We start from the raw sequence: 12500 nt of genomic DNA, 5'->3' as shown, positions 1-12500 counted from the left end.
AAAGCTTTACTGAAGAAAGTTAATAAATTAGTTAGACAAGACCGGCGTCTTGTGAATCCATGCTGAGTATCATTAATCAAGCTATGCTTATCGAGATGGCTTCTTATAATCTGAGCTATAATTGACTAGTAATTTGCCTACAATTGAGGTCAGGCTTATTGGGCGGTAATTTGACGGTAACGACTTGTCCCCTGTTTTAAAAATAGGAATTACATTAGCCATCTTCCACATATCAGACACTACACCTATTTGAAGAGATAATTTAAAAATATTAGTTAATGGTTCACAGAGTTCCATTTTGCATTCCTTAAGAACCCTTGAAAAAACCTCATCAGGACCCGGCGACTTATTTTGCTTCAGTCGGTCTATCTGCTTCACAACCATTTCACTAGTGACTGTGATGTTACATAATTTATCTTCCTCTACCCCACTATAAAAATTAATTACTAGAATATTGTTAGTGTCTTCCTGTGTAAAAACAGAGAAAATAATTATTAAAAATCGAGCACATTTCATTCTCTTTGTCAGTAAGGTGCCCATAGTTATTTTTAAGGGGACCTATCTTATCTCTAACTTTTGTTCTATAGACCTGGAAAAAACTTTTTGGGTTAGTTTTAGAATCCCTAGCAACTTTAATTTCATAGTCCCTTTTAGATTTTCTTATCCCCTTTTTAATGTCCCTCTTAATGTCAATATACTGATTCATAAGATGACCCTCACCTCTTTTGATACGCCTATAAATTTCTTTCTTATGCCCTAGTAGATATTTGAGCCTATTATTCATCCATTTTGGGTCATTTCTATTTGATCTAATTTCTTTATATGGGATAAACGTTCTTTGAGCAGCATGTATAGTGTTCAGGAAACTGTCATATTGATAGCTCACTTCGTTACCCCAGTCAACAGATAAGTGATCTCTAAGCCCATCGTAATCTGCTAAGCGAAAATCTGGGACTGTTACCAAGTTATCGCTACTATCGTACTTCCATTCAATGCTAAATGTAATTGATTTGTGGTCGCTAGCACCCAGTTCCTCTGAAATTTCTGAATTATTAACAAGGGATTCATTGTTTGCCATAACTAAGTCAAGCAGGTTATTTCCCCTTGTAGGTTCTGTCACAAACTGCTTCAAAAAACAATCCTGAACTACTTCTAAGAAGTCGTATGATTCTAAATTCCCAGTCAAGAAATTCCAATCAATATGACTAAAGTTAAAGTCTCCTAGAATTACTACATTATCGTACCTTGTGGCCTTAATTTCCTCCCATAGTAGTCTCCCTTGGTCCCTAAGTTTGGGGGACGGTATATCACTCCTAAAATCAGTTTTTCATGCCCCTCTGAAAATTCTATCCAAACTCTGTATGTGTTACTTCAGACTTGATACCCATTTTTATGCAACAGTTCAAGCGATCTCGGACATACAATGCCACCCCACCCCCCTTCCCGATACTTCTATCTAATTGGAACAATTTAAAACCCTGAATATGACATTCCGCAGGCATATCCCGACTTTTTGAATTAAACCACGTCTCAGTTAAGGCAAATACATCAATGTTACCTGCACTAGCAACTAATCTCAACTCGTCCATCTTATTCCTAGCACTACGGCAATTAGCATAATAAACATTGAAAGACTCTCCTTTCTCTTTACCCTTCCTGCTCATTTCTGTTTTTCTACTAAACCTATTACTGTCCTTATCACCCAAAGTCCCTGGCTTTTCATGTCTACCTCGTTCTGCTTATTACTAGTTCCCCTAGAACTCGTAATATTACTACACTGGGACTTCACTGTTTTCCTGCCAAAACCCATACCACTAACTATTCCTAGTTTAAAGTTATAACTGCTCCCTCCACTGCAGTTGCCAGTGCTACCACCCCAGACCTAGATAAGTGAACCCCATCCCTGGCATACATGTCATTTCTGCCATAGAAGAGGTCCCAGTTGTCAATGAATGTTACCGCATTTTCCTTACAGTATTTGTCCAGCCAGCAATTGACACCAATTGCCCTGGACAATCATTCATTTCCAACTCCTCTCCTTGGCAAAATACCACATATGACAGGGTTCCCACCCTTACTCCTAATTATTTCTATTGCTGACCTATACCTGCTAATCAGGTCTTCACTCCTACGTCTGCCAACATCGTTGCCTCCAGCACTGAGACATAATAGGATTGCTCCCATTACCTCTCATGATGTCATCCAGACGGCTAACAATATCCTCCATCCCAGCCCCAGGAAAGCAAACTGTCTCCTACTCCTGTCCTTCAAGCAGAACACCCTATCCATATACCTAACTTGGCTATCCTCAACAACAATATTCTTACCTTCCTTGGTGTCATTCGTCGTGATGTTCCCAGTAGTCGACTCACATTCGTCGAGTAGCACTGAGAATGTATTAGATGTTTCCACAACAGTTTCCACGGCAGTCTCTCTCTTCTTCATCGTTTCTACCTTTCCATTCGTCTTCTTGATCGTCAACTTCGTTCCCTGCTGTCCAGCCACTGACCAGTTTCCCTTCTTGACCTGAGGACTCAAAACAGGAGAACTACTACGAATTTTCTTGTTTTCCTCGGTCAGTCGCCGAATCTCCATCTTCGCCATCCTCAATTCTTCCTTAAGCTGTTGGTAAAGTTGCTCGACGGAGGGCATCTTGCTTCATTTCGTAGAGAGCGCGCAAACAGGTCTTCACAGAGCTAAGTACACGTCACCACTGCGCAAAAGCCAACTCAATCAGGAGCTACTGCGCAGCACGTCCACACGGCCCAATAGCGATGCGAACACTCAACAAACAAGAGCTTTTAAAACCGCTTAGGATATCGATTTCCTCAACACATCGCATTTTTAACACCAAGAACTGGATCTACCGTCCCTTGTCTTGGATCAAATCTAATTACCTTCCATTCATCAGGCGATGTATGGCTTGTAGCATTTCCCTTATCAGTAACAGCTAAACGTATTTAGGTCGATGCACGATCCCCAGAAAGGTATCCCCGTATTGCATAATACCAGTACCCTATACATCAGTGATCCCAGAAAGGTATCCCCGTATTGCATAACCCCAGTTCCCTGTATATCAGTGATCCCAGAAAGGTATCCCCGTATTGCATAACCCCAGTTCCCTGTACATCAGTGATCCCAGAAAGGTATCCCCGTATTGCATAACCCCAGTTCCCAGTACCTCAACGCACACGAAAGGCATAATGAAGAGTGCGGCACAGAAACAGGAACTAGGGGATCCCAGATCGAAGTTAAAATATGCATTTTAAAAAGCCACAAGGATGACCGGAAATATGTCTTCGCCCTCAAAATAGTCAGAAATTGGCATAATCTGGGCCCACTAAGATGATCACTGTCAAGGGACGCGGTCAGGAGCCAAAACTCGAACCAAGCAACCACAACTAGGAAAGCACAGGGCAAGATCAACGGGGGAGGGAGGAGATGGTGAACACAAGCAGGGAAGGGGGTGAACCCCCCCCCAGCAGGCTGCATCGCCCTGCCGCATGCATTCAAAACTTTACCCATCACCTGCACTCCGCAAAATGGTTTAAGTTCGGCGGAGGAAGTCAAACTTTCTAGACGAAATAAAATCTTTTTTGTATTCCCCTTCAAGGAACACTTAAGAAGTGTTGAAAGCGTTATTACTATAAATACTGTATAGTTACCTAAAAAAAATACATCTGTTCGATGTATGAAGTATATTAGTGTACATAACACATGTGTAACAGTTATCTTTATTCCGAAACACTTCGCCTACACAGTAGACTTCAGTCTAATACAGGTGTGCGAAACGTTTCAGAATAAAAATATTGTTGCACATGTGTCTTATCAACCTGTCGGTACTGAATATCATTATCATATTTACATTAGTGTATATATTTAAATATTAATGGTAACTCGAAAGTCAGTGGCTCGGCGCGGTATCCATAATTTCATCTAAACACTCGAAGGTATGGCAGGTTAGGTACGATTCGTCAGGAAACAGGATCAGCGAGTTTGGCATAGCTCCTGCAAAGCGAAACGTTGCTACAATGAAATGTCGCATTAGTTGCACGTGTGTCCTTTTACCTAACATACTGTCGGTAATTCTATAAACATTACAGGACAAGTGATGGCAGGTTAAGCAAGATTCATCAGGAAACAGGACAAGTATGACAGAAACAAGTTCCAGGTACCAGTGATTATATAGTTACAGAAGGAAGTGCACTTCATACATCTCAGACTGAAGTAGCAAGTCATACATACCACGTATTTTGCACCTAAACTAAAACCTAGGGCTTTAATTAATTTAGGAAGCAGCTTTCACAATGCGGCTGTCTTATTTGTCAATACCTCTCACGCATTTTTTTTAGCAGCACACTTGAAAGGTGTTAGAACATGTTGTATCCAACTCCGAAGGGAAGGGTTCAGACCCCGTATCAAGTCAGTGCTGGAGCTAGCAGTGCTAGAGTCCTGCCAGTTTTCAGAGGTGTTTAGAATGTTATTACAAGTCATTCCCATGTGGTAGGGAGCAAAGAACAGCCACCACCACCTCCACCTGACGAGGCCGGGGTATTTTGAGTGACCAGGTAATCAGCCATGCAAAACAGCAGAGTTGCTCAGTGTATGACTCACGAAATCGTAATGACACGATTGCAAACAAACCATACCCCGGCCGGGATTGAACCCGCGGTCAGAGAGTCTAGTGGCTAACGCGACGGGCTGGAGTTTTGAGACTCTCTGACCGCGGGTTCAATCCCGGCCGGGGTATGGTTTGGTTTACTCAGTGTATGTACAGTATTGCCTATGTCAGGACAGTAATATTCCCACTTGGGATCATATCTAATTAAATCCCAGCCCGCAGGAGCTGTATAATCGTTAAGTGCTTAGTGCATCACAATAATAAATATAATAATAATAATAATAATAATAATAATAATAATTATTATTATTGGAATCAGACGCTATAAGCCCAGAGGCTGAACACACGTGCCACACACCTCATAAAATGCCCGCCATCAGTAAAAACACATGTCAACAACAATGCCATCACCAGCAATACTACCACAAAAAATGCGTCCGTTGCAGAAATTTTCGGCAGAGGTAGCAATAGCTGCAGCAGCAGCAGCATCTTTCCTCCCCCCTCCGGCGTTGAGTGAAGCAGCGCAGATGGAAACCAAAGAGCACAGCTTGGTATGGGTGGCAACAGCGGTAAGAAGCAAGCTCTCTCTCACCCATTCTTACTAATTTAATAATGACGCTACTTTAACAGATCTGTTGCCGCTCCTGCTCCTGATGCTGCAGTTCCTCCTATTACTGCTGCTGCTGATAGAGCCGCCACTGTTGCTGTTAATCCTGCTGCTGCTGCCGGTGCATTGGTACAGCCATTAAATCTTTGTACTGGTTGTTCACTCCCGTGATCTGAGACTCGCAACCTTCAAACTCGCTTCTTGCAGTGTCTTAGCCACTGTACAAAGGAGTACGCTGGCACTGACGACAACATTGGCACTCAACACTAGTAGTGTTGGCACCTCCACAAGTGCAGTCCTGGCAACCCGCACACAAGGTAAGCGTTAAAGGAACCAGCAAGCCCGTACCGCTGAAAGATGACAAAAAGCAATGAATGTACACACAAGCACGACGATCATTAATGACTGATCTTACAATAGCCACGTTCTACTGCTGCAGTCACAACAACCATCAGCACTACCACTCAACCTCTACAATTAACAGTCTCTCGTATCCACCACAACTACCACCTTCGCGCACAACAACCACCATCCTTATCCCCCACCACTACCAGATCCAAAATCAGTAGCTCCATCACCACCACTACAACTTCCTACATGCCTCCACTATTCCTTATCGTACTTAACGACACAAAACTGCATAATCACTAACACGCGCGATCTTCAATATTCGTGTGACTAAGCTGCGGTAGCTAAGATTGGTATCAGTAATAGCTGAAGAAGTAGCACTGATATATAAAACGGAATGCTGAGGAAGCGCCATTTTTATTGAAAAAAAGGGGGGGGGGAGATGCATCTATTGTTGATAAACATTTTTGTCATATTCCATCTTGCGAAATATCCAAGTTTTTCATTTCATAAAAATATCAGATTTCACTTAATTTTTCCTTAAAGAATGAACACAGGATGGATTTCAGTGTTGAAATCTTTCAGCTTGAGCTAGGAGACTTTTGCTAGGCATGAGGATATAGTCAGTTAAGGTTGTTGTGGTGGCTGGGAAGGGCTAGAAAGTAGCAGCAGCGGCAGCTGAGGTGGGAGTGAGTTTACGAAGGATCTGAGTGGCAGTAGCTGCGGGAGGGAGAGAGGGACAGAGCGAGGGAGGGAGGTAAGCAGGCCACACTGCAAGCTTTAAATAACCGCTTGAAGCCCCCAGCCAACTCCTGGTTTTCACCGATCTCCTCCCGGAGATCACCTAGTTTCTCTATCTCCTCCACCAGGAGATCACCGCACTTGATACCACCATCACTTAGTTTCTCTCTAATCTCCTCCATCCAAAGATCACATATGATGCTACTACCACCAGCCAAGCCAGCTTCACACCATGCCCACCGACTTTCAACATCATAACTGTCTCAGCTCTCAGGGCTACTCAACCCACAATGAAACATACTTGACGATATCCTCACCGAAGTCTCTCAGCTCAGACTAACAGATTTCATCACGTTATGTGTAGAATTATTCAGCGTGATGAACAAGGACAAGGAAACAGACAGCTTTTACTCCCGCAATGCAGTTATCATACAGAATAGAGCAGCCGCACGATACGGCTGTATCCAAACTCATTCAATAATAAATCATACAACAGTGTGCAAGTAGTCTTGACTTAATACTAGCACCTAGAGAAGGACGGGCGTTTTCTTACTGACATCTCACCTAGGATGTAACTTCCATTAGAAACTGAACATCTATTATTTATGCGAAGAGGCGAGGCCAGGAGCTATGAATCGACCCCTGCAGCCACACACTGGTAAGCGCGCGCGCGCAGACGCGGACGGACAGAGACAGACACACACTATACACACTCTATACACACACTCGCTCGACACACACACACACACACACACACACACACACACTCGACACACACACACACACACACACACACTCGACACGCGCACACACTCGACACACACTCGACACACGCACGCACACTCGACACACACACACACACACTCGACACACACACACACACTCGACACACACACACACGCACACTCGACACACACACAAACACACACTCGACACACACACACACACACACACACGCACACTCGACACACACACACACGCACACTCGACACACACACACACACACGCACACTCGACACACACACACACACACACGCACACTCGACACACACACACGCACACTCGACACACACACACGCACACTCGACACACACGCACACTCGACACACACACACACGCACACTCGACACACACACACACGCACACTCGACACACACACACACGCACACTCGACACACACACACACACACACACACACACTCGACACACACACACACACACACACACACGCACACTCGACACACACACGCACACTCGACACACACACATGCACACTCGACACACACACACACACACGCACACTCGACACACACACACACACACACACACACACACGCACACTCGACACACACACACACACACACACACACACACACGCACACTCGACACACTCGACACACACACGCACACTCGACACACACACACACACACGCACACTCGACACACACACACACACACACACACACACACACGCACACTCGACACACACACTCGACACACACACGCACACTCGACACACACGCACACTCGACACACACGCACACTCGACACACACACGCACACTCGACACACACACGCACACTCGACACACACACGCACACTCGACACACACACGCACACTCGACACACACACGCACACTCGACACACACACGCACACTCGACACACACACGCACACTCGACACACGCACACAAGAGGTTAATGCAAAAGCTAGAGGATCAGGCAAACAAAACAGGAAAGGCACTGCAATGGATCAGGGAGGCAACAACGAGTCATGGTACGTGACGAGGTGTCAGAGTGGGCGCCTGTAACAAGCGGGGTTCCACAGGGGTCAGTCCTAGGACCTGTGCTGTTTTTGGTATATGTGAATGACATAACGGAAAGGATAGACTCAGAAGTATCCTTGTTTGCAGATGATGTGAAGTTAATGAGGAGAATCAAATCGGTCGAGGATCAGGCAGGACTACAAAGAGACCTGGACAGGCTACAAGCCTGGTTCAGCAACTGGCTCCTTGAATTTAGCCCTGCCAAATGCAAAGTCATGAAGATTGGGGAAGGGCAAAGAAGACCGCAGACACAGTAGGTGGCCAAAGACTGCAAACCTCACTCAAGGAAAAAGATCTTGGGGTAAGTATAATACCGAGCACATCATATAAGGCGCACATCAATCAGATAACTGCTGCAGCGTACGGGCGTCGGGCAAACCTAAGGATAGCATTCAGATACCTCAGTAAGGAATCGTTCAAGACTCTGTACGCCGTGTACGTCAGGCTCATACTGGAGTATGCAGCACCAATTTGGAATCGACACCTGGTCAAGCACGTCAAGAAATTAGAGAACGTGCAAAGGTTTGCGGCAAGACTAGTCCCATAGCTAAGGGGATTGTCTTACGAAGAAAAGTTAAGGGAAATCGGCCTGATGACACTGGAGGACAGGAGGGTCAGGGGAGACATGATAACGACATATAAAATACTGCGTGGAATAGACAAGGTGGACAAAGACAGGATGTTCCAGAGATGAGACACAGAAACAAGGGGTCACAATTGAAAGTTGAAGACTCAGATGAATCAAAGGGATGTTAGGAAGTATTTCTTCAGAGTTGTCAGGCATTGGAATAGCCTAGAAAGTGACGTAGTGGAGGCGGGAACCATATATAGTTTTAAGGCGAGGTATGATAAAGCTCATGGGGCAGGGAGAGAGTGGACCTAGTAGCAATCAGCGAAGAGGCGGCCCCAGGAGCTATGACTCGACCCCTGCAACCACAAATAGGTGTAAGCACGCACGCACGCGCGCACGCACGCGCACACACACACACACACACACACACACACACACACACACACACACACTGGGCACTGCAATGGATAAGGGAATACCTGACAGGGAGGCAGCAACGAGTCATGGTACGTGAAGAGGTATCACAGTGGGCGCCTGTTACGAGCGGGGTCCCACAGGGGTCAGTTCTAGGACCAGTGCTATTTTTGATATATGTGAACGACATGATGGAAGGAATAGACTCTGAAGTGTCCCTGTTCGCAGATGACGTGAAGTTGATGAGAAGAATTAAATTGGACGAGGATGAGGCAGGACTGCAAAGAGACCTGGACAGGCTGGACATGTGGTCCAGCAACTGGCTTCTCGAATTCAATCCAGCCAAATGCAAAGTCATGAAGATTGGGGAGGGGCAAAGAAGACCGCAGACAGAGTATAGGCTAGGTGGACAAAGACTACAGACCTCACTCAGGGAGAAAGACCTTGGGGTGACCATAACACCGAGCACATCACCGGAGGCACACATCAACCAAATAACCGCTGCAGCATACGGGCGCCAGGCAAACCTGAGAATAGCGTTCCGATACCTTAATAAGGAATCGTTCAAGACACTGTACACTGTGTATGTTAGGCCCATACTGGAGTATGCAGCACCAGTCTGGAACCCACACCTGGTCAAGCACGTCAAGAAGTTAGAGAAAGTACAAAGGTTTGCAACAAGGCTAGTCCCAGAGCTCAAGGGAATGTCGTACGAGGAAAGGTTAAGGGAAATCGGACTGACGACATTGGAGGACAGAAGGGTCAGGGGAGACATGATAACGACATACAAGATACTGCGGGGAATAGACAAGGTGGACAGAGGTAGGATGTTCCAGAGAGGGGACACAGGGATAAGGGGTCACAACTGGAAGCTGAAGACTCAGACGAGTCACAGGGACGTTAGGAAGTATTTCTTCAGTCATAGAGTTGTCAGCAAGTGGAATAGCCTAGCAAGTGAAGTAGTGGAGGCAGGAACCATACATAGTTTTAAGAAGAGGTATGATAAAGCTCAGGAAGCAGAGAGAGAGAGGATCCAGTAGCGATCAGTGAAGAGGCGGGGCCAGGAGCTGAGTCTCGACCCCTGCAACCACAATTAGGCGAGTACAATTAGGTGAGTACGTACACACACACACAGACAGACACACAGACACACATACAGACACACATACAGACACACACACACACATACAGACAGACACACACACAGACACACACACACACAGACACACACACACACAGACACAGACACACACACACAGACACACACACACAGACAGACACACACACAGACAGACACACACACAGACAGACACACACACAGACAGACACACACAGACACACACACACAGACACACACATACATACCGACACACACACAGACACACACAGACACACACACAGACACACACACAGACACACACACAGACACAGGCCTAGTGTCTAATCGACATGTGCCTAGGACAAAATGGTAACTAACACAAACTATTTTGAAAGAACCTTCCAGTTATAAATCGCTCGCACATTTTCCATACGCAGAAAAACATTCGTATCTTGTTCAAAATTCCTGTTTTTAATACTTACTATAACAGATAAAATGTTCACTCAAACGTTCACAAGCGGTCTGGACAGACCAACACTCGGGTGATCGCAACAGAGGTCTGGGTCGACACTTGCTCGACTGCGAGAATCATACCTACACTTAAAACTTTGTAACCGTGGACACAAAAGAAGACATTTAACGGGGCTGACGGCCATGCATTACGATAACTGTACAGGATTGTTGTTCATGACACGTTAAATTCACATGGGTCCTCCTCTATGTTCTAGGAACGAGGATGGGAGTGACTTGGATTAGAGTTAAGATTACAAGCTTTAACAACCAAACCACCAACACGCACCATACTTCATCCACACGCACACTACATCCACTCGCATCCACACGTACACGAAAAATAAAAATATCAATAACAATACCAATAATAACAGCATTACTAAATGTACTCGTGAAGAATAAAAGCCACAACACCGTGGCTGCAACAATTCACAAATGGCCCAGGTTATATGAGAATTGTTTTCGCAACTGTCAACAAAATCAATGACGTCCCAACTTTAATACCCACACAAGCAATACAGACAGCATGACCTCAAATCCATTAGTAAAATACTCAGTATTAGTAGTAATTTCGACAGTGTATGCCAACTCATAATTAACAGAGCCAACGTACTTCCTGATTGTTTGGACAAAAATAAAAGTCGTACTTTCAGCCTAAGTACGTTTCTTTTGTAATGCGTTGTTTGGTGTTCAATTTGCGACAGCTAATACCCAAAATGCTTTATGGTGCGTTAACAATAATCTAACCCTTGGCCAGTGGGCCACATTATAGCCAGAGGTTTTTTTTTTTGTGGCCCACGAACAAAAAGAAAGTCACAACAGCGAGGGTGGAACAATTCACAATATTCCGCAGTTAGGACATTTACGACGACCTTTCGGTCCCTCCTGGACTACCGTCAAGGTACAACCAAGGCGAGAGTCGTCCAGGACGGACCGAAACGTCGTCACGAGACACGAGTTTCCCCCTAAAGAAAAATAAGTAAGTTCAGTAAACGAGATAATTTTGGGATACGATACGCATACTTTAAAATTGCCTCATAAAAGGAACAAGGAGCACTGCAATAAGCCTACTGGCCGAAAATTATACTATTCATGGAGGGGGAACGTTAAACACTTAGAGATTTCACAAAACGTCTTGGGAGAGAAGGGGGAGGAGGATGGGTAAAATGGAAGGCATTCAAGGCTGGATCTATCGAATTGGACCACATGTCTCCAATTCCTCAGAGCAAGAGCCCCTCACCACCAAAGAATCTCCTGAACCAAAGGACAAGATATTTGTAAAATTAATTACTACAAGAAACAAGACTATTTAGTCCCCCCCCTCACCTTTCCCAATACATGATCTTGTAAACATGACTCACGAAATCGTAATGACACGATTGCAAACAAACCATACTACGGGTGGGGATAGAACCCGCGATCAGTGTGTCTCAAAACTCCAGACCGTCGCGTTAGCCACTGGACCAGCTAGCCACTTGCATTTGTGGTCACAGTGGTGCCTATGCTAACCTTCCTATGGTGTAGAAATATACCTAGTTGGACGAATCTCATTGTAGCTAGCTGGTCCAGTGGCTAACGCGACGGTCTGGAGTTTTGAGACACACTGATCGCGGGTTCTATCCCAGCCCGTGGTATGTTTTTTTTATGATCTTGTATAATGTATAAATCCTGGAGTCTACCTGGAGGCCATTCCGGGGATCAACGCCCCCGCGGCCCGGTCCACGACCAGGCCTCCTAGTGGTATACAATATCGACAAGAC

This window comes from Cherax quadricarinatus, chromosome 42 (assembly GCF_038502225.1).
Source record: "Cherax quadricarinatus isolate ZL_2023a chromosome 42, ASM3850222v1, whole genome shotgun sequence".
Classification (NCBI taxonomy): Eukaryota; Metazoa; Arthropoda; class Malacostraca; order Decapoda; family Parastacidae; genus Cherax; species Cherax quadricarinatus.
The sequence above is the reverse complement of the archived record's forward strand: the minus strand, read 5'-3'. Positions refer to the sequence as shown.